We start from the raw sequence: 24,725 nt of genomic DNA, 5'->3' as shown, positions 1-24,725 counted from the left end.
AGGGAAAGATAAGGCTTCAGGAATGCTGAAACAGGACTTGGAAATGCAAATGAGAGAGGCAACATTCAATACTTGAAGCCAGCTTTGAAGCACAAGACTACTGCCAAAGTTTCTGAGCCAATTTTCTCCAACAAGAATCCTGTGACAAGAGCTATCTCTTTCCATTCCAAACATTCATTTCCAGTAAAGCAAATAATTTGGGTCCTCTCTCCCCTCCTCCACCCACTTTATTTCCTCCTCAAGGTATTTAGTGAACACAACTTGTTTAACTTCTTTCATGAGTTTATGATAAAGCAGTGTTGGCTACAAATGTCCAACTCGGGATCCTTAAAATTCTGGTTTATTAGGCGGATTGAAACACTGTAATGAAGTCAAATCATAAACCTTGGGGCTGGTCCCCCCCCATACAGTAGCGAGCTACAAGAGTCGGGTATACCTATCCCACAGGCGCGGGAGTCTGCCATCGATGGCCAGTCAAGGCTTCTTCCAGTGTGGTGTTATCCTCCAGAAGGGGGTCGCCGGCTGGTCCTTCTGACTGGACAGGTCGGGTGCTGGTCAAGTTGGAGATCAAGAGAGCGCCCCTGAGGGTCCCTTTTCACTGCTTTTTATCTGTCCCTGGCAGACTTTGGTGACTCCCCAGTTTTCAGGTTTGCCCAATCCAGTGGTCTTTGACCCTTGTGGGACTTCCCCCTCAGTGGCTATTGGATGGCTACTGGATGGCATCTGGGCAATCCAGTGCCATCTGGCACTGGATTGCCCAGCCCCAGGGGTCGTCCACATGTACGTGCAGGTTTGGGAGTCCGTTGATGACTTTCGATTAATTTACTGCTGTCATGAATAGGGCTCTGGGAGTGGTCAATCTGGAGATATTCAGCCCCAAAAGTTGGTCCTCAGCATTAATTAACTCAGACCGGGGCTACCCTTGAACAGTGAAGTTTAGAGAATTCCTGGTTGCTACATAGTCTCCTATTGATTTCTTCCATTGGTTGATCTGCGGTTTTCGTAGGTGTTAATTGACCCTTGTTACTGAAGCCTGCTACTGTGTTACGCATTCAATCACTCTTTCACTCCCCTGATACAGGGAAGCAGCAGTTTGATTCCTGCCCTTGTTAACATTGTTACAATGTATAACTTACTTCTGAAACTAAATGCATTTAGTTAAAAGGGGAAGAGTATAAAATATAAGCCACAAGAGTAATGCCATGGCACACAAATAGATAAAAATACCAAAATACAAGGGAAGATACAAAATACACATATACAAACTTTAAAACACAATTCCTTATCTTATAGTGAAAGAAGGAGGAAGGAAGAAAAGGTAGAAGACGAGAAACATATCCAAAGAGGGGAGAGCAAATGCAGGCAAGAGGAAAAGGGGGCTTTCTGCTACAGCAGAAGCTACAACCCCTTTCCTTGTGTCCATTTAGATACAGATGATTACTGTATAGCTTAATTTAGACATTTGGAGTCAGTTTGTGACCATTAAGCTATGATCAATGTTTAAGCTGGAGGATGGGTGTGGAAGAGCCATGATAACACTGGGAGCCCCAGTATATTGTATTAAATCCAAGCAGATTTATCTTTAAGGAGGAAGCACATGTGAGAACAGGGCATTTGCATCCCTACTCTTTTATATACCAGGTCATCTTTTTTGGCTGTACCAGTGAAGGTGCAGGACAATAGCTCTACTTCTGATGTTGCTTTGCAGGAGGTGAATGATGCAATGAATGTAGGACAGATATTCTACACTGAAAATAACACCTGCATCCTGTGGCTATGGGTTTAAGAGTCCTAGCTCCTTCCCCTTATGGTGCACACACATGCAAGGTTAGGGATGATGGTACCCTGTATTAAGAATCTATTAAATTCTCATAACTTCCGAAAAGTTTTCTCTCTCTCTCTCTCTCTCTCTCTCGAAAAGTATAACTGAAGCCTGTAAATACACTCTAAGTGCCATGTTCTGACCTCACTTATAGTTGTTCAATCCAACTGAAATCATGGGAATAACCTAGGGTAGAATTTGCCATGTTACCCTATCTTCTTCTATTACTTCTCTGTAAGTTCTTTTTCTCTTAAATCATAAATGCCTGGACTTTCTCACCTTTGACAACCATTGAAATTTAATTTGTGTCTAATCTTCTGCTAATTTTCACCTAGTCCTCTCCAAGTTCAACTATGATGGATGGGTCAACCCATATTTTTTGACAGTGTGAAACCAAAGGTAAACACATTCACCCTCAGCTGATAAAAACTGTAGAAGTAAAGACTCAAATGATAATTGCAGCTGCAATGGGCTACATGTATTTGGTTTTTATTTTGAAGTGGAATTGCTAAAGTAACTAGCAGTAGTAGCTCTTCTAAATGGGATTGAATATCTATATACTTAAAAAAAGAAGGCTTTGTGTAGTCATTCAGGCAATAATTGTTCATTCTTGAAAATAAATAATTTTGTCCTGCCTTCTATTTTTTTTTAATTAATTTGATTCACTTATGGTGCTGTAGCATCCTAATGAGATTTCTTTTTAATTAAAATGTGGGAAATATGAATCCCAGAGGGGAGATCCTGCTTTTGTTGAAAATTGCTATCATCAGATAGGAGGCTGTTCCAGTAACGAGTTATGCAATAAGGATTTTAGAATTGTCTAGAAGACATTATGATAACCAATGGCCTTGCTTTAAAAACATGTTTGAGATAAAGAGAAGCCCTTCCCAGTTCTACTATTTGATGCATTAGGAAGCATAAAAAAAACTCATTAGGGGAAGGGCAAAAAAAATCCATAATCATATATTTTGGGAAAAAAACAAATTAAATATATTCTTTATAAAGAGGATTCTAGTGATAAGCATAACATTCTAGACTAAATGTAACTCCTTAGCATATCTGAACCTATTGCCCTTGCCTCTGGGACTTCACTGGGTATTTTGTATGCATAAAGACTGCAGAATCAGGCCTTTGAAGTTTGGATTTCAGGAATGAACTATGGTGTGAGCTGTATTTAGTGAACTGGAAAAATCTTCAACTTGACCAACCCCCTGTATAAATCTTGTCCATGCAGTTGCATGGAACAGGTACAGAATCAGGGCCACATTCTTCAATTTTTTTGATGAAAAGTATTATTCCTCTTTTAAAACTGACACTCGCACAGACAGGACTTTTGTGTTCCAATATCAAGTTCCAAACTTGGTAATAAAGGATTTTGCCCCAGGCTGTTCCCCTTCTGTTTCAGTTCGATGTCAGCAACTCACTCAACTTTTCTAAAGTCCGGTACAAACAATGTGTGATATCCTGGCCTCACTTAAGCCAATGGCAAAGCTCCCATTGAGTCAACAAGGGCCAGGATGTTACCTCTAACATTACAAGGCTATTTATCTATTTATGAAATTTTTGTGGTGTGCATTCTGGCACTGTCTAGTGCCTACATTGTTTCACAGTTGTACACATAATATGTCAGTAATAAACAGGAATAATTTCATTCTGTTAGATAAAGGGGAAAACACTTTGCTAACAAACGTATGAGGGGAATGCAAGATAACGCCTGTCAGAGGAAATAATTTCCATGATTTTTTTATGCACAGACAATGCATTTTGTACTATCCAAACACAAAGTGAAGATAATCTTTGTCTTCTGCAGTTTACAATCCTCTTGAAAGAAATGTTGAGTTGTTTGTTTGATTTTTACAGGTTATATTACATTAAGATTACAAATATTCATGCTAAATAGTCATTTTTTTTATTTGAATAGCTAGGGATGAGCCAAGACCAAGATGATTTATCTGAAGTGCCTCTGCCTTCTGGGGATTGAGTGAAATAGAGCAGTACTTACTCAGAACCTGACTTTGAGGATTTGTAGTTGAAAACCAGTGTTATGCCTAGTCCTGTGCCTGTTTGTGTATAGGTTTGTGGTAGGTCAAAACAGGAACACTACTTTTTTCCCTAATCTTTTGAACCTCAGGGGTTTGAATAAAAAAGATCCAGGTTTGAAGTTGCCCACATTTTTGGGTTAGAGTAACTTGTATCTGCCCAATGAGGTTTAGCAAAAAAAAAAAAAAAAAAAAAAGTCTGGTCTGTAATCCTTATTTATAATTCAGTGGCAAAAATTAAATCAGAAAACATTCCATATCAACTGGGTTCCTACGTGACACAGTATGCTGCATTTCCTTCTTCCACACTACTTCAACAACTCATCCATAAATTGACAATAACTTTCATGCACCCCATTCCATATAGTGTCCCTTCCTCCAGAATCCTTCCACTATGAACACAAAAAAAAAACCAGGCTAGAAAGGGAAATCTATAAATATTCAGTAATTGTGGAGTCATGTCTCAGTCCCCTAGTGCCTTCCACAGACTTGTCCTTCCTAAACAGAATAAATTTCTGCCCCTTTTACCTGTGACTATAGCATTCAAATTATGGACTGAGTATAGACCAGCGCTGAGATACCAGTCAGAAGCTGCAGATACGTTGAACCAACGATTCAAACATTTTCATGCTTTTTCCATTTTCAAACAGCTCAGTATGTATTGGTGCATACAAATTCTGAAAAGCTGGAGTTAGCATCACAGACATCTCGTCTCCCAAAATCTTACCCATGTAACAAAACTACAGCCCAGTACAGCTTGGGCCCTCTGTACTTACGTGTGATGGTAAGGATGCCTCTGTAGTTTGACAGCCTGATTAAAGAGAGCCTGGAACAACCAGGAGAAACCAGAGGCCTAGGACCTAAAATGGAAATAAGGCCTAGATCTTTGAGAGATTTTCAAAACCAAGCTTAGCTTTACCTAGATGTTTTTAAAACCTATTTCATGCTTTTTTTGCAAAATGTAAACAGAAAAAAGTATGGAAACAACAGGTAGTTTTTAAGGTCATTAAGAAAATAGCTATGTTATATTTAAAAGAATTTAGGTAGCTATAAAGTTATCTTGCAGTTCTCATATATGGACTGAGGACAACATTCTCACATAGTACAAGAACAGAATATGCAAGAGATCTGCAGTGCAGCTAGGAGACATGGATTTTGCAGCATGGGTTTCTAACTGTTTCATGAGGTTAAATTGTTTCATCTGGTTATTCCCTCTCAGCATCTCCCTGCTCCGCACCCCCCCCCATTAAATTCAGAAAGATGACTGCTAAAAGTACAGTCATTGTAAGGTGTAAGCTGCTGTCAATGAGCCTTGTCAGCAAGACTGATGGCACTCGGATATTGTTTTGTTTTGTTTTATGAAATGGGAAACCTGGGGGATTAGAGTAAATTCTCAAAACTTGCCTGAAACAGGTACAGCCAAAAAAAAAAAAAAAAAGTGAAAATATAATGGAAAATAAATTGGCATTTAGAGAACTCACTAAAACAAACTTATGCTTCTTGATTCCTGAATAATAAAATTCCAAATAGCTAAATAAATGCAGGAACAGAATACTGAAAGCGAACAAAGCCTGAAAGAATTACCCAGTCTATTATGGTGAGAGAAAGCTGATAATGTAGGGTCTCATCCTTGGTGAACATTATCCTTTAAATCCTTGGTAATAATTCAGATAATTTGGTAGTTACAGTGATCATTTTCTGTTGTAGATCACATCAAATATATAAAGGTATGACAGTCCAGTCATTCACTCTGTACACAGTAAAGACTTCCGCTGAGGTCAACAGGCCATTTTCTGTTTACGGTTTTCAAGGTTAGGTCCTTATTCATAAGAAATCCCTATCCTTTTTTGGTCCTAGAGATAGAATATTTGGGTAGAACAATGCTGTTCCAATGCTCAGAAATGTTCTAATGTTAGGAAATCTCATGAGCTTCAACAAGGACAAGTGCAAAGTCCTGCACTTAGAACAGAAGAATCCCATGCACCAGTACAGGCTTGGGATCAACTGGCCAAGTAACAGCTCTGCAGAAAAGGACCTGGAGGTTACAGTGGACAATAAGCTGAATATTAGACCACAGTGTGTCCTTCTTGCCACAAAGGCTAACAGCATAATGGGCTGCATTAATAGGAGTGTTGCCAGTAGATCAAAGGAAGTGATTATTCCTCTCAATTCATCACTGGTGAGGCCACATCTGGAGTACTGTGTCCAGTTTTGGGCCCCCCACTACAGAAAGGATGTAGACAAGTTGAAGAGAATCCAGCAGAGAACAGTGAAAATGGCTGGAGAGCTGGGGCACAAGATTTATGAGAAGAGGCTGAGGGGAATGGGCTTATTTAGTCTGGAGAAGAGAAGACTGAGGGCAGTTTTGATATCAGGCTTTGCCTATCTGAAATGGGGGTTCCAAAGAGGATGAAGCTAGACTGTTCTCAGTGGTGGCAGATGACAGAACAAGAAGCAGTGGTCTCAAGTTGCAGTTAGGGAAGTTTAGGTTGGATGTTAGGAAAAGCTTTCTCACTAGGGAGGTTGTGAAGCACTGGAACAGGTTACCGAGAGAAGTCACTGGAATCTCCATCTTTGGGGTTTTTTAAGGCCCAGCTCAGCAAAGCCCTGGCTGGGATGATCTAGTTGGGGATGGTTCTGCTTTGAGCATAGGGTTGGATTGGATGACTTCCTGACCTCTGTTCCAACCCTAATTTTCTATGATTCATTTCCACTTACCTATAAACTTAAGTTTAGTCAATATTTTACTGATCCCAACCCTTACCAGCTAATTTGTTTGTAAGATTTTGTGGGGCTTTTTCCCTCTGTATTTGGGTGTATATTATTCTCAAATCCTTTGTATCATATTCTGTTCTCACATAAATTATACACAACTCTCATTATTTTCACTGACAATTTGTATGTATATGATATCTGACAACAGAATTTGTCCTGTTCCAAACTGACTCCCCTTGACCTCAATATGCTTCAGATCAGTCTTTTCGCACATGTCTTAACTTTATGGATTATTTAAAGTGTGGGGCTTATGGCAGTGTAGGTCATCGCAGTCTGCGTAAAAGATGGTTGGACGCGAACTTTCTTCATAGAACAGCAATTTGTCAGTAAGATGACCTTGAAGATAAAACCTTTTGTAATTTGTAATAAAGGATATATTTGGGCTCTTCATATGGATCAAACCACTTATAGTTATTCACTGAGTGCCCCAGGTTTTATGATCTGATTATTACACTAGATTTACAGAGACAAATTATAAAACCCATTACCTTCTTGGAAGTTCTCTCTCTTTTTTCATGCATCTGACAAATGCAGTGATGGAAATCTTTCCTGAGGCAAGTCTTAACTGCCTGATGGTAGAGCTGTGTTTATATTTTAGAAAGAGATTTATAAATCTGGACAAATGTTGAAACTGCACAAGGATTTTAATGGATCTTTTGCTTTTGAGATGTTTTTAACACACCTGTCCTTTAGAGCAATGCAGTTCTACTGCCTACTTCCACTGGAGTGGATCAGTTTTGAAAGAGGTCTGGAGTCTCTTATAAGTTTGATTAGCTAAACGTCTTCAATATTAAGAGCAATTCCTAACAATCTACCTAATTCCTAATTGCTCTCTTAAGCAGTCAGTAAGCCTCAAGGCTAGTCAGGCATAATAAACAGGCAGTGCTTTCAGGTTCTTCAATCACAAGAAGTTGGTTGGGGGGGCATCTAAAGCTCTCCCCTTAACTATTCAGGCGTCTTAGTGAGGATGGGATTTAGGGCCCCTCTTCAAGATGCTCATGGTGCCCTTCATTTTATCTTAGCATACCCAAGGCACCTGGAAGGCCCCAGAACCTTTTCCACTGGACTGGTCCTAAGTCTCCCATTTGTCTTACCTTAGTCTTGTGCAACTTGTACCACTAGTTCCCCAGTCACATTACTCACCCACCTTTTTTGTCTTCTAAAATAATGTTTTTTAAGATAACTCAATGCATCCCTCAGTGCAAAGGATTCAGGGAACATTTGCATACCACAGCTTTCAGGCTGCAGTGCACCCGCTGTGTAGAGAGCCAGAACTTAAGATCTCAAAATGGAGTTGGTTACAGCTGGTGTGAAGTTTCTTATACTGGCTGGCCTTATACACAAGGGCTGAATTTTTCTCTTAATGCAAGTAATTCATCAACAAGACATGCTTTGAGGATGGGTTGGAAATGAAATATTATGAGGTACATAGGCAGAGAAAAAACTATTCAGAACATGTTGCTAGGTCGTCCAGTTGCTGCATAGTGTAAAGAGTTCAAGGAGAGATGGATTTTATGTGAGGCCAGTGGACTTGCACTGGAACAATTCTTTATAGATATGACTTTATAGATATGGACAGACCCTGGCTCCCTGACATCTCTTTTTAGGAAACACCTGGAACAGTATTCTTGTATTCTGGAGGAAAAAAGAGAGATGGCATTAACTGCAGTAGGGCATAGTATGGGTGTATGTGAAGGTGACTCAGGAGAGCACCCATATGGCGGGAGTGTTTCGGCCAAAGAATATGGTTGGAGATAAGTTGATAGGTTGATAAGTGACATTGGTGGGGGTGACTGTCTTTCATCCTTCCATCTCAAATCCAGTTGTCATTACTGCTAAAATTTCAAGGTTACCTCTGAAGACAGTTCTCTAGTGTTAACCAACTTGAGCTATCCCACAAGTCACATCATGGTCACAGCACAAGTGAATAGATAATAAAGTGCTAGAAGGTCCTGGGTATAACCTTATGCTGTGTCTGGCTAGAGGGCCTGGTGGCAACGTGGTGGGGCTACTCGTGGCAGGGTAGCTTCTATAAAATACTGCAATGTTGCAACCTCCAAAGTAAGGCAAGTATAGGGCACCTCAAAATGCTAGCCCTCAATGCCTTGTGAGTACTCCTTGATTGGAGAAAGAAAGGCTAAGGGATATCTCCCTGACAGAAACATGCCCTCGGCATTTAGCAGCAGGTCTTATCTGTTGCTCTCTAGCAGAAGCTACAACCCTTGAGGCACTGAACATTTGGACTCAATCTGGCTTTTGAATTCTGTCTCAGTGGTCTAAAGAGGGGATAGTAGGTCTCTGGCAGCCTCCACCCCTCCATACTCTTGCCTAGGTGTACGTGTTGAAGGTTTTGGTGTGATGGTCGCAGGACTCTGTACAAGTGCATTCATCAGGCACCTGACTAGACCTCTTAGGTATACAACATGATCTAGGAGGATCAACAGCTGCCTATTTTGTACTTTGCTAGGAGGAGTAGGAAAGTTTAATATTTTTGTTTGTTTGCTTTTCAGAAGGTCTAGAAAATCCTTTCCTTTCCCCGTTATAACTGTAACAGGAGGCTTGAAGCTCCTGCCACTTTAAGAGCAGGCATGCTGTGGCTGGAACAGGCTGAAGGTACAGCAGGAAGGCAATTAGGGACCATGGTTAAGAAGCAGCCTGCAGGCACAGCCAGGGCTGACCCAGGAGGAGGGCCAGGCTTAAAGCAGATATAAGCCCAAGCCGTGAATTGAACTAGCAGTAAGTTCCTGGAGGTTGCTGAGGGAGCATCTCCTGAGTAGGATAGTTACAACTCTTGACAGCCAGCAGGGAAGGTACGGCCTGCAGCAGGCTGGGAGTTTGGGAAGGAACTAAAGGGGTGGAGGAGATCCTGGGGACCCAGTGAATGAGGAGTCCTGAGCCCAGGGAAGTACTGAGTGCGAGACTGGGCCCAGAGAGAGACTAAGTATGGGGGACAGAGGGGGCTAGTGTCCGGAGAGAGAGCAGAGCTAAGTTTGGGGGCCTATTGTGGGATCTAAGTGAGCCTAGAGAGGGTGGAGCCAGGACCAGGGCCAAAGAGGACCACTGCTGAGACCAGAGGTCTCACTGGCCTGAGGTAAGGCAGGAAGGACCAAGGGGCAAGCCAGGGCCAAGGAGCCCAGAGGTCTGCAGCCCAAGAGGGGCAAGGAATGGGGCTGGAAACCTATGGCCCAGGAGGGGCATATGACAGCAGAGACCAAAGCTATGATAACCGGGAGTAGCCAGGAGAGGAAAAGTGCTCGGGCAAGACAGCTGGGCCCTAGGGATGGAGACTGTGACAGCCAGGAGAAGCCAGGGGGAGCGAAGTGCCCAGGTAGGACAGCTAGGCTCTAGGGACTGAGCTCAGGACTGGGGGTTGGTTGTGGGTAAGACCTAAAATTGTACTCTGCTGGGGCTGATTAGCATGGTGGGACTGCCATTGGTGAGGTAGCCTCCATGAAATGCCACGTGTGAGCCTGAAACACCTGAAAGCCCTAGCCCACACTGCCTTATGGGTTACCCTGTGGAGGGGGAAGGCTAAGGGAGCACACCCTAACAGAAAAGGAAGGGAAAGAGGGACCAGAGGGTCCGGGCCCAGTGAACGGACAAGAATAGAATGGGACCAAAAGGGTCCAGAGGCCGAGAGAGTGGTTGGGAGAGTAGGACCACAAGGGGCCAGAGGCTAGAGAACAGCCGAAGGAAAGTGAGACCAGGGGTCTGAGGACCCCAAGAAGAGACCAGTGAACGATCCGAGTAGTCTGGCAGCCCAGGGTGGGGCCAAGTGAGAGACCAAGTGGTCTGAGGACCCAGAAAAGGGTGAAGGGAGAGACCGAGGGGTCTGAGGCCCAGAGAGGCGCTGTGTGTGTAAACAGAGGACATGGATGAGGATGATCCACGGTATGGGGCATGGTGTAGGGGCAAATTAGAGCCCCACAATTGGCCCATAAGGCTCAGACCACAGACAGCAGGTGGTCTTTCAGTTCAGACCAGGGCAGGCTCCCATATTTTATGGAAATTAGCACCAAGATGTGGAGGACAAGAAGGGCAGACCCCATGTTATTTATTGCAGCACTTACTTTCTAGCAAAGGGGCCAGGCAGTTGGGGGCAGGGGAATGGCCAGGCATGGATGAACTTGAGCCTGTGCTTATCTGTTTATCTCCTCACACCTTGAAGCATCCTGCTTGAGAATCCTGCCTTTAAGTCCAGAACTGTGGAAAGGATGTTGGAGGGCAAAGGTTGGTGCCCATGAAGAGAGCACTTTAGTATGCACATTCCCTTTGTAGGTCAGAATGCAGCCCATGTGGCTGTAACACGCAGCTAAACCAGAAAACTGAATGAGCAACACCTCAGTTTGGCTCTTTTATTTTTTAACAAACATAAGGAGGAAGTTATCACAGCTTGACAGGTCTGGAGGGGGTGTTTATTAGATATCAGCAATACATTAAACTGATTGGCATTCTTTATCAGTAGAAAGTATCTCATAGTTAGATATGAGCCACGTCCCTTGAGAAGTTTTGTGTTCCAAGCCCTGTTTTGAAAACCATATTTATACAGTTGTTGAAAATATATCTTTGGAATGAGGTAGTGGAAGTAAGTGTCTCATTCAGCTTTCACAGCAGGAAAGAAGCATCCTGAGAATGTTTCTGTTACATATTTTAAAGGAAATCTCTACTTAGTCCACTTACTTGTTTAGTCTTGCCAAAAAGGAGTCCTAAACCTAGGATTTACAAATTGCCAAGAGTGCTATTTAAACGAATACATTAAAAAAACCTCCCTATGATCAGATGTGCTGAACTAATGTCAGTGTAACCTCAGAGGACAAGATTTTTAGATGTGACTAGTGAGTGAAGGCACTGGACACCTTTAACGCCTATACATGTGCTCAGGTGGGTGGTGCATTTTAATTACAGCGGTTCTCAGGAGCTGCTCTAATTAAAACGTCCACAGAGTCCCATGTATTTAGCACCCTGCATTTCCAAATAGCAGCAGGGAAGCTTTAAGTAAAGCTTATTTGACAGGTTTGATTTAAAGTGCCCTGCTGCCATTTTGAAACGTGGAGATGCTGAATACGTGAGACGATTCAGCACGCCGGAGTGTTCTGTTTAGAACGCTCCAGCAGACTCGACGTATTCTAATTGGAACACATTGGAGCATCCTGGAAGTATAAATGAAGCTTAAATTATAACTTGTGTAGTTCCTTTACATGATCAGAGTCATGTAAAGGGGCCTTAGGCCTTCTTTTGTATGTAAAGGGGCCTTAGGCCTTCTTTTGTTAGGGAAAAGTGTGTGGTGGTGAAGATGTTAATCATGTTTAGTTAACACATGGTAAAATCTCAGTGTGAACAAGACAGGTAGAGTTTTAACAAATATTAGCAGGTCATTTTGTACTTAAAATATGTTTTTACCCTGAGATCATTAGCAATCTCCCACCAGAGGCAAAGAGTGTATAGCTGTTCTCTTTATATAGTTAGAGGAGGTCCAATTTATGGGCATATACAGATATCCAGGGAGGTTAGATTGTTAAAAATGGCCACCTGGTAAGTTGCGATAGGGAAGATTAGCGGGGAGGCTAGCAGAGTCTGTCAGGTGGTGGGATGTTGATGTGGTCTGGGAGGGTTTGGTGAGATTGGGAGGGGCAAGCAGGGTCTGTGGGGGGGCGGAGTTGGAGGAGCAAAAATAGCCACTGGGGGGGGAGGGGAAGGAAAAGCTCAGCCCCAGGGCTGGGGCCCAGAGGCCTGGCTTTCCCAGCCCCTGGGGCTGCACTGGGAAATATATAGAAGTTCAGTTGGATCAATCTCAGCAACCCGATCTAAGTTAGACTATCTCCAAGGTACAGTGAACATAGATCAGGTTGGCCATTTTTAGATGGATCTAACCTTCCTGATCCTTCTGTTCAGTTTTCACATAGATCAACCTAACTAGAGATCTAAGTGTAAGGTTCGCACCTGGACAAACCTCAGTTAGATTGGGTGGACATTTTTAATACGATTTAACCTCCCCAAACTTATGTATGTGTCCTATCTGTCCCCACCTCAGGTTGATTTTAGCTAGCTTCATGATGGTAAAGCACTTCAATGCTGTCTCTACTAGAGTTTTACACCAAAATAGCTCTCACAGCAAAAATGCACAGTTTTCAGCAGTGAAAACATTCTTGCTTGCCTGTGTTAAACCTCAGCTGCCTTGTCGACTCAGGGGTTTGCTACCTTTTTGCTAACCTTTTATCAAAGGGCAGGCCAAGAATCTGGTCTTTCAACTTTAATGGAGACTGTTTCAATCTCCCTTTCTTTCTCTAAGCAATAATAAAGAACAACACTGCCAAGATGACCTCAAGTCACACGGAAACTTTGTGCTGTGGAGCTCTGGGGGGTCCTACCACACTGGTATAGCCCTATCAAGGGTTTAAAAAGACAAAAGGGCGAGTGGGGGGAGAGGAGGGCTTTCTGTAACCTATTAATCCTTTTAGAATCCCTCCTGTGATTTTCTGCTGTCTCTTGCCATTGTCCAGATTTTAAAAGAACACAGTGCACCTGTGTCTAGGGGTTAGTGTGAAAGCTACAAAGTGCCATGTGGAGTGCCTAAACAAAACTGCTGTGTGATCATTTTCTACAGAATAGACCTCTACAGGGGACTGGGAGGCAAAGCAGTAGTGTAACAGTTAGTCATTCATTTCAGCCTCCAACTGTTCAGCAGCCAGCGTGCTATGCCTCTGCATGTCAGGGTTGTAGCTCAGTTCCACGTATATAAAAAGGCAATTTAAAAATTGAAAATAAAAGCAAAAAATCATGGGGGGGTTGATATTCCTCTTACATTTTGCCCCATACTGAGGAGGAGATATTCACCAATAACAGCTGCAATTTGCTGGCTGTAAATTGTGCTTAATACCTCAATCGAGCCTGGAGTCACTGGTTTCTGCTCTCTCTCGTTATTCTGTACACATTAAATATGCATGGTTTGATCTAATTCCAAGGTGATAAAGTTGGGGATCATAAGACCCCTTTAAGACTCTCTGTTGTCTACTCTGATACTGACCCCTTCCTGCAAGAACAGAATATGGCACATTTTCGAGCCATTTCACAGCCTGTTCCTGGCTCTGCCAGAAGTGACTTGTCTGGAACATCAGCTGTCCTTGGCAACCCCATCTGTAAAATGGGTTGATGCACCTTTCTCAGTGGTTCTCATAGTTTTGGTCCTTTAGGCTAGATCAGGGGGGGGCAAAATGCGGCCCGGGGGCTGGATGTGGCCCACCAGGCCATTCTATCGGGTCCACGGGGCCCCTAAAAATTTTAGAAAATTAATATTTATCTGCCCCTGGCTGCCTGTCATGCAGCCCTCGATGGCTTGCCAAAACTCACTAAGCAGCCTTCCGCCCAAAATAATTGCCCGACCCGGGGCTAGATGAATGTCACAGGGCTGGCTTGCAGGTCAGATTGGGCCCTGCATTGCCTCCCCCACCCATGCCAAGATTGGGTCCTGGGAGCCCTGCACTGCCTCCATCTGGCCAGGGAGGGGCAGCACAGGGCTTGATCCCAGTACATGGGGGCACAGGACCCTGGAGCCTAATCCAGCTGGCTAGAGGTGGTCTGGGGCTTGTGCCACCCCCACCTTGCTGGATCGGGCTCTACCCCCCAGCCTCCCTCAAAAAACAAAACAAAAGAAACCTCAGAATCACTTCATTCCTAAAATACTATATTTCAGGAACCACTTGGCCTTTTGCCCTTGGTTTTTCCCACAAAGTCCTTTGTGGTCCCTGGCTTCTTAAGCCAACTTTCTGGCTGGATGGATTTTTCTGTGAATTTAGAAAGGTTGCACAGTTTGGCTTGAAACAGTAATTTAGGCAGTAGACTCCGTGTAATACTTATTTTTGCTTTTGTTTGGTTGGGATTTTGTGTTTGTTTGTTTTGCTTTTTATTTTGGTTTCATTCCATGTGAAGCTTGCCCTTATTTTTGTTTTTCCTTTTATAAAACAAGGTCAGGAAACTTGTCTGTTAGAACATGCTTTAAACAATAACATGACCATTTTGTCTAACAACTTCAGAGCTTGTCTAAACAAAAAGTGACACTAAAGTAACTAACATGGTTTTAATTCATACTTTAGGGTTCTTTTTTATTATTTTATTTTATTTTATTTTATTTGTTTTTTTCTGTATTTGCAGGTACTTTTAATTCTAGTGAAGAGATTTCTGTTTCTCTGCAGGTTAACTATTTCTTTATTGATATAAGCTAAATCAAAGTAAGGGATTTTTCATGTAATGCAAAGGCTCCCATACTGACTGGCACCATAATAATGGAAGTTGTGAACTTAGTGATTTTATTATTTCAGAGCTAATGGGGGGGGGGGGGGGGAGGGGGGCAGAAGAATCCTTCTGTACCGTGGCTGTTTTAGAGGACAGCTGGCAAAAAGCACGTGGAGAAGTCTTCAAAGGATTTGAACTTCCGTGTGTCAAGAAGAGTAAATGGAGTTGGTTACAAAAGCTGTTCAAACACCAGCACTACATTTAAGAATAAGGATTTCAAAGGCTCCTCTTTTAGTCACGCACTGACCAGAAGGTCCCCAAGCAACAGATCATTTTGAGGAGCATTGATCTGAATCTGTCTTTGTGGATGTTCCTTGGGGCAGGAAGGTTAAGTCATTCCTTTTTTTCTCCCTGTTCACTATATTGTTGATGCTTTGCTGAAGTCACTCTGACTGTGGCCATTGCATGGGGAGCTGAGACACAGATTGATCTCTGCTTTTCTTCCATTGGATTCCAAGTGACATCTGCTTCAAACCCATCAAGAGGAAGAATGAGCCAGAGGAAAAAGCTGAAGTGATCAAGGGAGGTAATAAGGGAGTTGAAGAAAGTCTATTGATTTGTGCAGCCATCAGTGAGACCAAGAGATAATTAGCATTAAAGTAACCAGGTTGGGGAGCGGGTGATCAGAGCAGCAGCCCTGAGTGCTGACTTAGTGGTGGGGAGAGGGGCACCAAAATAATCACAACCACAGCAGCAGCTGATTGCGCCACTGCAGTAGGCACCACAGTAGCTGGCGCCTCCCTAGGCATTGCGCAATTACTCAGGGCATGGACCTGCCTGGTTATGCTTTTGATAATGAGTGAAGAGAGTTTGGACGGATGGGAAGAATCATCGGTAACACCTTTTAGATGGATGATGGAATTCTCCTGTCCTGTTTTGCATTTGTATTCATATTCATCTCCTGCTGCACTGTCACCAGGATGGGGATAGGGTGTGGTGCAGGGAAAATAAGAGACAATCTTCCTTAGATCTAAATTTAAACACCAAAAAAAGTATATGAGCAGGGCAAGATGATTTTCTAAGCAGAGCTAAGGAGCAGTGGAAGAAAAAATTCCTCCTGGATGAGCACTGAAACCATTCCATTTTATGATGCTATATGATGTATAAGCTAGAAGTGTGTTAAAAAGCGAAGCCTACTACTTCACTGCAAGTTTGCTCTCTTTTAGTCTGTAGAGCTTCATGGCTTTAAAGCAGTGGAAATCTCTGAAAGACCCACCCTTATCCTGGGTTATTTTTGATAATAAGCAGCTGCATATGGCTTCAATGTAAACAATTGTACAATTTAGATTTTTTTTCCGTGCTCAGGATTCTGCTCAGCTGTTGCTTCTGCTCAAGTTTGTGTGTCAGTATTTCTTTTCAAGTTGCCTTTTGTTCCTCTTCTCTGTGCACATACGCTCTGTTTAAATTAATCATTATTTTTAGAGAGGCACTAGAAAAAATATCCTTTGTGTGACCAGTGCAACTGCATTTATAGTTCTGTATTTATATTATGGAGTTGTAAGGGGGTTAGAAGATGTTGGAGGTTAGAATGCAGCACTAGTACAGTGAATTTTAGGATTTTTGTTAAGATTAGCTTTTGTACCCTGAAGCACATTATATTATAATTACCCTACTAACACATAACAACACTGTAAAAAAAAAAAGGTGGGGGGATGTTTCATGTCTTTTTGACCTTGGATTCAGTGACACAATTCAGTAACATGCTAATGAATTAGTGGAAAGGGTGGGGTGGGGTGGGGTGGGATGGGGTGGGGTGGGGGGGGTCATATTACAAGTACTTTATCTTAAGGAGGCAAATTTCTGTGGCAAATTCCACATAGTTAAGATTATTTGGGGGAGGGAGAGGAGCTCCTTACATCATACATGCATCATACATACTTACAAACAAAAAAACCGAACGAACTATATAGATACCAGAGTTAAGCAAAGATGTATCTACTGTATGGATCCTTTGTATATTCTGTTATTAAGAGAAAACGCCAGGAGAAAAAAAGCTGTGTCCCACATTGCTGTAACTGCGCAGCGTTTTCAAGAGGTTGCCGCCTGGAAGGAAGTTTGCAAACAATTCCAGGATTGCTACTTGGATGCTGCCACTTAGTTTTTTTTAATCATAGATCTTAACAGATAACTTGGCTTGTCTTTGCTGTGATGGTTTATATTCCATGGAAACAAATGGGATGGCATCTAGTCCTAAGTAGCAGTGGTCCTAAGTAGTCCAAGGCTCATGCTGATGCCATACTTCGTTTTGTATATGCCTTAAAATTGCGTGAATATTTCCATAGGGTGAGTATTTTTAAATCATTTTTCAGCATTGACCTGAGTCTACTCCTATCAAAATAAAAGGAAGTTTTGCTGTCGGGTTCAGTGGACTAGTGTTAAAAACTTCATACTCGGTGCGTTAACAAATACCACTGCATTCTTAAAATGTCCCTGGTGCTGATCCCCATACACCAGACGTGTACTTAGAGGGGTTCTGTTGCCTTCACCAATGGGAAAGGACCCAAAAAACAAACAAACAAACAGGAAGAATAATTAATGTGTTGAAGGGGTGGCAAAAAACTAAAGAATGAAGAAACAGGAGTAGGAACACTTTGTGAAATAGGCTGGCCTGGAGGATAAACTTCCTGTTTATCCCTAGAGCAGGTTCAACCAGGTAAGTGAAATGCAGCTTCCCTTGCACTATACCTCCAGTAGGATTAGAGGGGTGGGGGGTCCTGTGCCCACCCAGTCCTTGCCTTGTCTGTCCAGGCTACCAATAAGTGTACCCCTTATTGTGAACAAATGTTTAATAGTATTTCTGTAAACCTTGAAGCTGGGGCCTGAATTATACATTTGTATGAGCTTTTATTTTGAAACCCCCTACCTTGCCTATAAACAATAAGACTGAACGACCTTTTCAGCTTGTATAAAATAAGCAGAACCTCTCAGGGTCATCATTAAATTGTTAATGATACAGCAGTGTCATAGCTTATCATTCATAGTACCATTCAGTTCATCTCCCTTTAGCTCAATACCAGGACAGGTGCAGTGCAGTAACAATTTTTGCAACTTAGTGGAGTAAGAATGAACAGTTAATTAACACTAAGCCAGTTTTTCAGCTGCTGTTAAGCAATGTAACTAGACTAAGATCCTTTCCTAGGCCTCTGTTATGGCTTTAGGTCAGGGGTGGGCAATTATTTGGGCTCAAGGGCCACATAGGGTGTTTTGATGAGCTGCACTGCTCCAGGCAGGCAGGAGGGAAACTTCAGCTGGGCAGCTCCTGCATGTGGGGCTCTGGCTCCAGCTCCAGCCTGCCTTCCACCCACTCCGCCCACCCTCAGGTGGCTGCTCATCACGCCAGGTGGATGGAGTTGGGTGGAAGGCAGCCAGGAGTTGGAGCCAGAACCCTATGCACTGAGGCAGGAGCTGCCCAGCTGAAGCCTCCCTCTCACTCCTGGGAGTGAGGCAGCAGGGGCAAGAACAGGAGGAGGAGCTGCAGCTGGAGGGAAGGGGAACAGAATAATCTTGCCAGTCCAGGCCCCTGCCAGCATGCATAGCTTCCAGTAAGGCTGTTCCCAGTGTGGCTGCGGCCATCCAGGTGCTGCCCTGCTCCCCTTGCCTCCCACAGCTGCCCCTGCTGTGCCACTGTGTGGGTGGGCAGATGGGGAGCTTCAACTGGGCAGCTCCTCTGCTTCTCTCGCCTCTAGCAGGAGCTGACCCAGGTGGGATCTGGCCCACGGGCCATACTTTACCTACCCCTGCTTTAGGTGCATGTAGGTTGTGCAGTAAAACAAAGTCCCTTGTTTAATCCAAACTGTATAGGCTTATGCTGTTCAGTTGTAAACTTATGCCATTCAGTAAAAATCTTTTCCACTGCAAGAAAATGTGTCTGCTGATATGTGTGCATAATGATAGAGAAAGGATTCTGGGTGGTGATTCTCAACCAGGATGGTATGGCACCAAGGGGTGGCACAGGTTCCTTTTAAAAGTGTTGCAGGGCGCCACACAATATTAGCACTGTGAAGCATGCAAACACTTGCATGTGATTCACAAGATAAATGCAGAGATTTCAAATAAGAATCCATAGCAGCAAAACCATACTGACCTTCAGTAGGCTTTCTGAGTTCTTTCAACAGAAAAGGTGCTTTATTATTTTTCTATAGTCAAGAAAATTGAAAGCTAATTGCTGGCATTTTCTGAGGGCTGCCTGTTGGGGAGTCCTGAACACCCCTCACCCCTTTTTGCTGTGTTGGGTGTGCCACTGCATTCCTCCTGCCAGATACTCTGATCCCAGAACCAGTTCAGTCTGAATGACAATTATTAGCATGCGAGAGAAGTGGATTGGTGAAGGACAGTTTCAAGGGAGTTGAGATGCACAAGCCAGTGATCACACCTAATGCTAATAAGGCGACCCTAGGAAAGAACAGTGGTCACAGGCCTTAACTCTACTCCGTTTCCCTGTTCCCTACTGAATTAGCCAAGAGATCCTTATCTCGGAAGAATGGGCCAGAATGCAAAAATCTGAACCTGAACTGTAAAAAGCTCTACCACACAAAGGCAGAGAGGGGTAGGAGTCAGGAACTTGCCTTAAACCCTGAGGATGATTCTGCTGGCCCTGAGACCTCACCACCTAGTAATGAGTATGTTTGTGTATTCCCCGCTATATGTAGCTGCTCTTTTTAATATTGCCTGATTGATAACATCCCAATGAACTGGTGTATAGTTTGGAGAAATTTGCTTTGGCTTCTCTTATAGCTCTCCAGATAAAATAAAAGCCCCCAGAGATGACCTCGGTGTAACATTCCTTGAGCCCTGAAAGTTTGAAAACCACTACTGTAGGGTGTTCCTCCTTCTCTACAATGCAGCTACATGCAAAGCAGCTGTAATTTGCATTGCAGGTGGTAAGCAGCTGGAAAAGAGATAAATAGAGAGCCATGGTCTTGCTCCCCAAAGTCTTCCTGAACCCATGTACCAGTGGGAGGGGATTAAGGAGGTGCTGTATGCCCCTTTTCAAAGGTTGAATGAGTTTTTTCACTGCTCTCTGCCCAGTGTCTGCTCTGCATTTGTGAGATAAATGATCCCTGATGCAATGTATCAGGTGATGCTTGGGAGATGGGGAGGAGCTGTAGTTCTGTCAGATAATGTGCAGCATTTAGCCCTTTATGTATCTGATCAGCTTAGTAAAGCTTATCTGAACTGTTTCCAGAATTCATTCATCCTTGAGGAGAAGTGTCCCAGACCAGTTACCTTGCTGAACTTGCCTTACTGTGTTCTGCACTAACTTCATTAACAGGGAAAGAAATGTCAAAAGATTCCAATTATAGAGTGAGACTATGTACACTCTAATTATGTTAATAATCTAGTCGGGTTCGTCAGGGGAATTCAGGATTTTGTTGCTGGCATGTGGGCTGTTTGCTGCTTTTTTCCCTGTTAAATTCACAGAGCCAAGAAGAATTTGTAGCAGCTAATCTGCCTGCTTCAGTGTAAATTTGCCTGTTGACTTGTCCACCTTTTCTTTTTCTCACTGCCTTCCTCAGCTCATGGAGGGAAACCACAGTGTGATTGTCAGAGAAGTCTGTAAACCCCACCAAAATATTATGCTTAGCCAGGAAAACTAAAGCAGGATGTGCAATGTGCGCTCATTCTTGCTCTCTCTCTCTTTTTCTATTGCCTGTGTGTAATGGCAGTTGCTTCTCTCGAGATGGATAGAATTCCTCAACTCCTTGACTAGCAGCCACTTACATCAATAAATGCATTAGCTTTCATGAGCAAGAGCAGACTTCATCAGATGCATCTGTCCTGGGTATGATGCATCAGATCTGTTTTTGCTCACAAAAGCTTAGGCATCTATAATTCAGTTGGTTTATAAGGTGAATCTCTACTCTGCCTTCTGCCTGACTTCATACTAACACGGCTAACTCCCCCTCTCTGATGTAAAGTAACTATATATATTTTGCTAAGGGGGTAAGGTAGACAGAATTTAAGAAGGCCACTAACTTAGCAGGGGAAAGGAATTATTAGCCACTAGGTTCTGTGAAGCCATTGCCTGTATGCTAGGGTTACCTAATTTCCAGTTCCAAAAAAGAGGATACCTGCTGCATGTGCTGGGGGTGGAGGGGTATATGACTGTGAGGGGCAGTGATAGACGGTGCCCTGGCCCTGCCCATTCCGTTGCCCCCTCACTCCCAAGCCCAACCCAAAGCAGTTAAGTACTGGGGTAGTTTCTTGCTAAAAGATATGGCTGCCTCAGAACTAGCTGACTACTCAAGCAGCCAAAGAGATAACAGACAATGCAACATGAAACTTCCAGGTGATTTCAGTTGGTCTCCAAGGTCTGGGACAGACACTGCAAAAACTGGTTTGACCCAGATCAAATAAGTCTGATACTACATTCAAGCAGGTTTATCTCAAACCAGTTTCAGCCATTTTCAAACTGACTTACTTGCCTTGAACATCTGTTCTGTTACAGGTTTAAACCGGGCTCTGATCAATTAAACCGGTTTGTGTCATGTCTGCCCCAGCCTAAGGGAAGCAGAAGACTCTTTGTATACCCATTGGTCCCTAAAAGCAGGTGTTTGCCAGACAAACCTCAAAGAGTCACTAGAGGCCATCAAAAATGTCACTGGACAGTTTATCAATATTGCATATGGTAAATTGATACAGGATCTGTAATACATTTATTTTGTTATTTGGAACCCAAAAAGGTACAATGAGGACTGCTGAACTGGTGCATCTCAATGCTGACCCTGACTATGCTTCTTTCCTAGCTAACACTCTGAAGCTATTGGGCAGCACTGACAGACTATGGGATCCTAAGTGCAAGGAAGGATGCTATATACCCTTCCTCTGAAAGGCTCTGAGGGCAACTGTGCCAGGTTCCATGCTGGCAGGAACTTTGTCAGGCCCTGAGCAACTCTGATTTACTCATTATTGTGGTACCTCTCTCCAGTGGAGGGCTTTACAGTAAATAACAAGTCAAGTTGACATATAACAGCAGGGCACCTATAAATATATAAGGCATCTTGCAACAATGAGAGCACAACGTCAACTCATTTCAAACTCTAAGCTCTCAGTGGATGGACACTGAAGGACAATGGAAAGCTACTTCCTAAGCAGAAATTCCTAGGTGGGGTTACGTGCTGAGAAACTTGTCCAGGCTCCGTGGTTTGTCATTTTCTGATGATATTTTGTTTCGTAGTACTTTTTAGAGACCAAGTGAGCACTTCCTCTCTGGCTCAGCAAAGCTTGTTTAAGCAATACTAATCAAACAGCAGCAGGGTTTCCTTTTAAATGTATGAATGCATGCTTCTGACTCCAAGAAGTGAAACCAACACATGCTTTATACTGCATCGTAACAGTGATACATTATAGAATTAGCCCAGCCCCATAGTGCAGCTCCCCACACTCCCGCTCCCTTTCTTCCAGCTGAAGTCCCTGGCCCTGGCCTGGTGGGGCCCTCCCCTCTCCTCAGGCAGGCAGGCTGGAAGCAGCCAAGTGGCAGCTAGGTACAAGATCTGCCAGGCAGAGGTTTCTTGTCTCCAGTGCCTCCTGGTTTAGGGCTGGAGGCAGGTTAGGCTGGCGTGGAGGAGGGAAGGTTGGTTGCTTACCAACCAGAGCCCTACCTCCTTCAGGGAGACGCTTGCAGAGGGGCAGCAAAGGCAAAGGCTTATGGAGGGGCCCCGTGGGCCAGATGGAATTGCCTGGTGAGCTGGACCTAGCCTGCAGCCCTTATTTTTCCTGCTCCTGCTCTAGTAGGTGTGAGCAGTTTCAGGTCATATGGATCCCAACTGTATGTATGGGTAGCTAGACAGGAAATCTCTGGCCGTCTATCTGAGCTGCTCTAATCCTCTGACCTATTTTTCTCTCGTTATATGCTCCTTGCTGTAGTATTTGAGTGTCTTACTAGAACAAATATCACTGATAACTGCTGGTAGTGAGCAAAAACCAAAAAATATATGTTATATAAGGTCTCTATGCCACCTTCCGGAGAGTTTTGCTTCTATGTGTATGACCAGTGAAATGAAAAACAAACTGTTGATTTTCATTTGGAATGGGATGCTTTCATATTTATTCACGGATGGTGCCTAGCTATTTATATAAAAACTGTTGAACTTAAACTCCTGTTTGGCAGACAGCTGGCTATAGAAGAAGCATCAGTTTGTGTTTTGGCCTCGTTAGCATGAATATAGAGGCCTTTGTAACTGTAGGCTGTGATATGAGTGGCAATGTGTACAGTATCAAGCCTGCAACGGATTTGGTTATTGCAGTGAAGTGCTGATGCAACAGTCATACAACCATTGACAGAGTAATAGAGCTGCCACTGTTATACTAATGCACAATAGTTGCTTAGTGTAGGAAAACAAGCAACATGTAAGAAGCAGTATAACAAATGCAGCTCTGGGTATGGTCCTTTTAAGTGATATACTCTCTTAGTGGACCCCCAGGCTACTGTTAATGCCTCTAAATCTTCCTTGAAAACAGTCCTTATCTGAAGTCAGAATCCTGTGCTGGTACAGTTATTAGTTGTACTAGAGACTAATTAAATTTGTCAGAGAAACCAAAGCAAGCCCACAGCCATGGGTTTTTTTTAATAATACTGACTGCGGTATGCCCACTGGAGCAGTACTCTGCCTTCCCCTCTCTTTCTGCAAAGGTTGGATCCCTTAAACTGCTATTTGCAATGGTGACATCTGGTATAGAAAAAAGCTCACGTGTAGCAACTGCCTGCTTTTGAAAAGATACCCACATTAAGCACAACTGGTGCTAGGGAAAGGAGGGGGGAATGCTTCTGCAGCTGTCTTGAAAAAAATGCACGTCTGACCATCTGCTGGAAACACCATCAAAGAATGAAGTTACTTCAGAACTTGGGCTGTAAGTAGAGGTTTTTTCATAACACCTTCTATCAGCTGACCTAAGGGGGAGAATCCCTATCATAGAATCTCTCCACACCACCAGAGAAGTACCAGAGCCTACTGTATTGCATGGTCTTTCTGTCAGAGAGCCACTATGCATTTCTGTACTTCTTTTTATAACGACCTTTTCTGCAGAAGCATCTATTTAGTGGTTCCATAGGCACTGCAGTCCCTTTTCATATCTATGTCCATAGTGTCTGCTCATGACTAATTAATGATCAGCATATGTAGAGAGGAAGAGGGGATTTAAACAAATCCTATTATAAAATTTCTCTCTCTTACAAAGATTGGATTAACAGACATGAGAGAAGAATAGTTATACTGGAGAATTTGAGAAAAAGGGCATGCTTATGCAGCTGAACACACTGTTAATGGTGATTGCTGAGCTATTGGTATGTTGTTAAGTCCCAAAATAGGATGAAATTTCACATTTTTATAATAGAGCAATGACAGCCTGATTAGAACAGTGCAGGTGGGTGTTCAAGCGTATTTCATCCTAAAGTACTCATCAATTTTTTGAGGCAAATCTGACCACAGATAAGCACACAGGATCCCATTGACTTGAATTGCAGGTGTTCTGCACTAATAAAAACTGCTGTTAGTACACTCACTGCCTTTTAACTGGGAACATCTGAAAACATAGGCTTTGCAGCCAATAGTGAGTGCTTTTAAATTGGAGCTCCTAGCTGCTTATTTGTTGGGGCCAGTAGATATGCAAGTATGCAAGCCTAGTAGCTCGCTTACCCTATCATCCACTGTTTGGCCTTTTTTGGAAGTGCTGCAGGTGAAAGAAGAGGATTCAGTTTCACTTGACCCTTGTCAGGAAATGACCTGCTGATTCTGGCTGTGCACTGGGGAAGGAATTTAACCAGAGGAAAGGGACAGTTTTGGGGTAAGAGACATTAAAAT

General features: G+C 43.2%; 1 protein-coding gene across 6 annotated transcripts in view; it reads left to right on the top strand.

Moving 5' to 3' along the window:
* Positions 1–24,725, top strand: part of LOC102378731 (A-kinase anchor protein 2) — a 265,411-nt gene that overhangs the window by 125,521 nt on the left and 115,165 nt on the right. Inside the window, exon 1 of one of the 6 annotated variants that reach the window (XM_006034135.2) lies at positions 24,634–24,708. The exons of the other annotated variants lie outside the window; for them this stretch is intronic. The gene's annotated coding sequence lies outside the window, so the exon portion shown is untranslated. Of the gene's footprint in view, positions 1–24,633; positions 24,709–24,725 lie in introns of those variants that run through there. 6 annotated transcript variants of the gene reach the window in all.

This window comes from Alligator sinensis, unplaced genomic scaffold, assembly GCF_000455745.1.
Source record: "Alligator sinensis unplaced genomic scaffold, ASM45574v1 scaffold371_2, whole genome shotgun sequence".
NCBI lineage: Eukaryota > Metazoa > Chordata > Crocodylia > Alligatoridae > Alligator > Alligator sinensis.
This window is presented reverse-complemented; position numbering and strand designations above follow the sequence as displayed.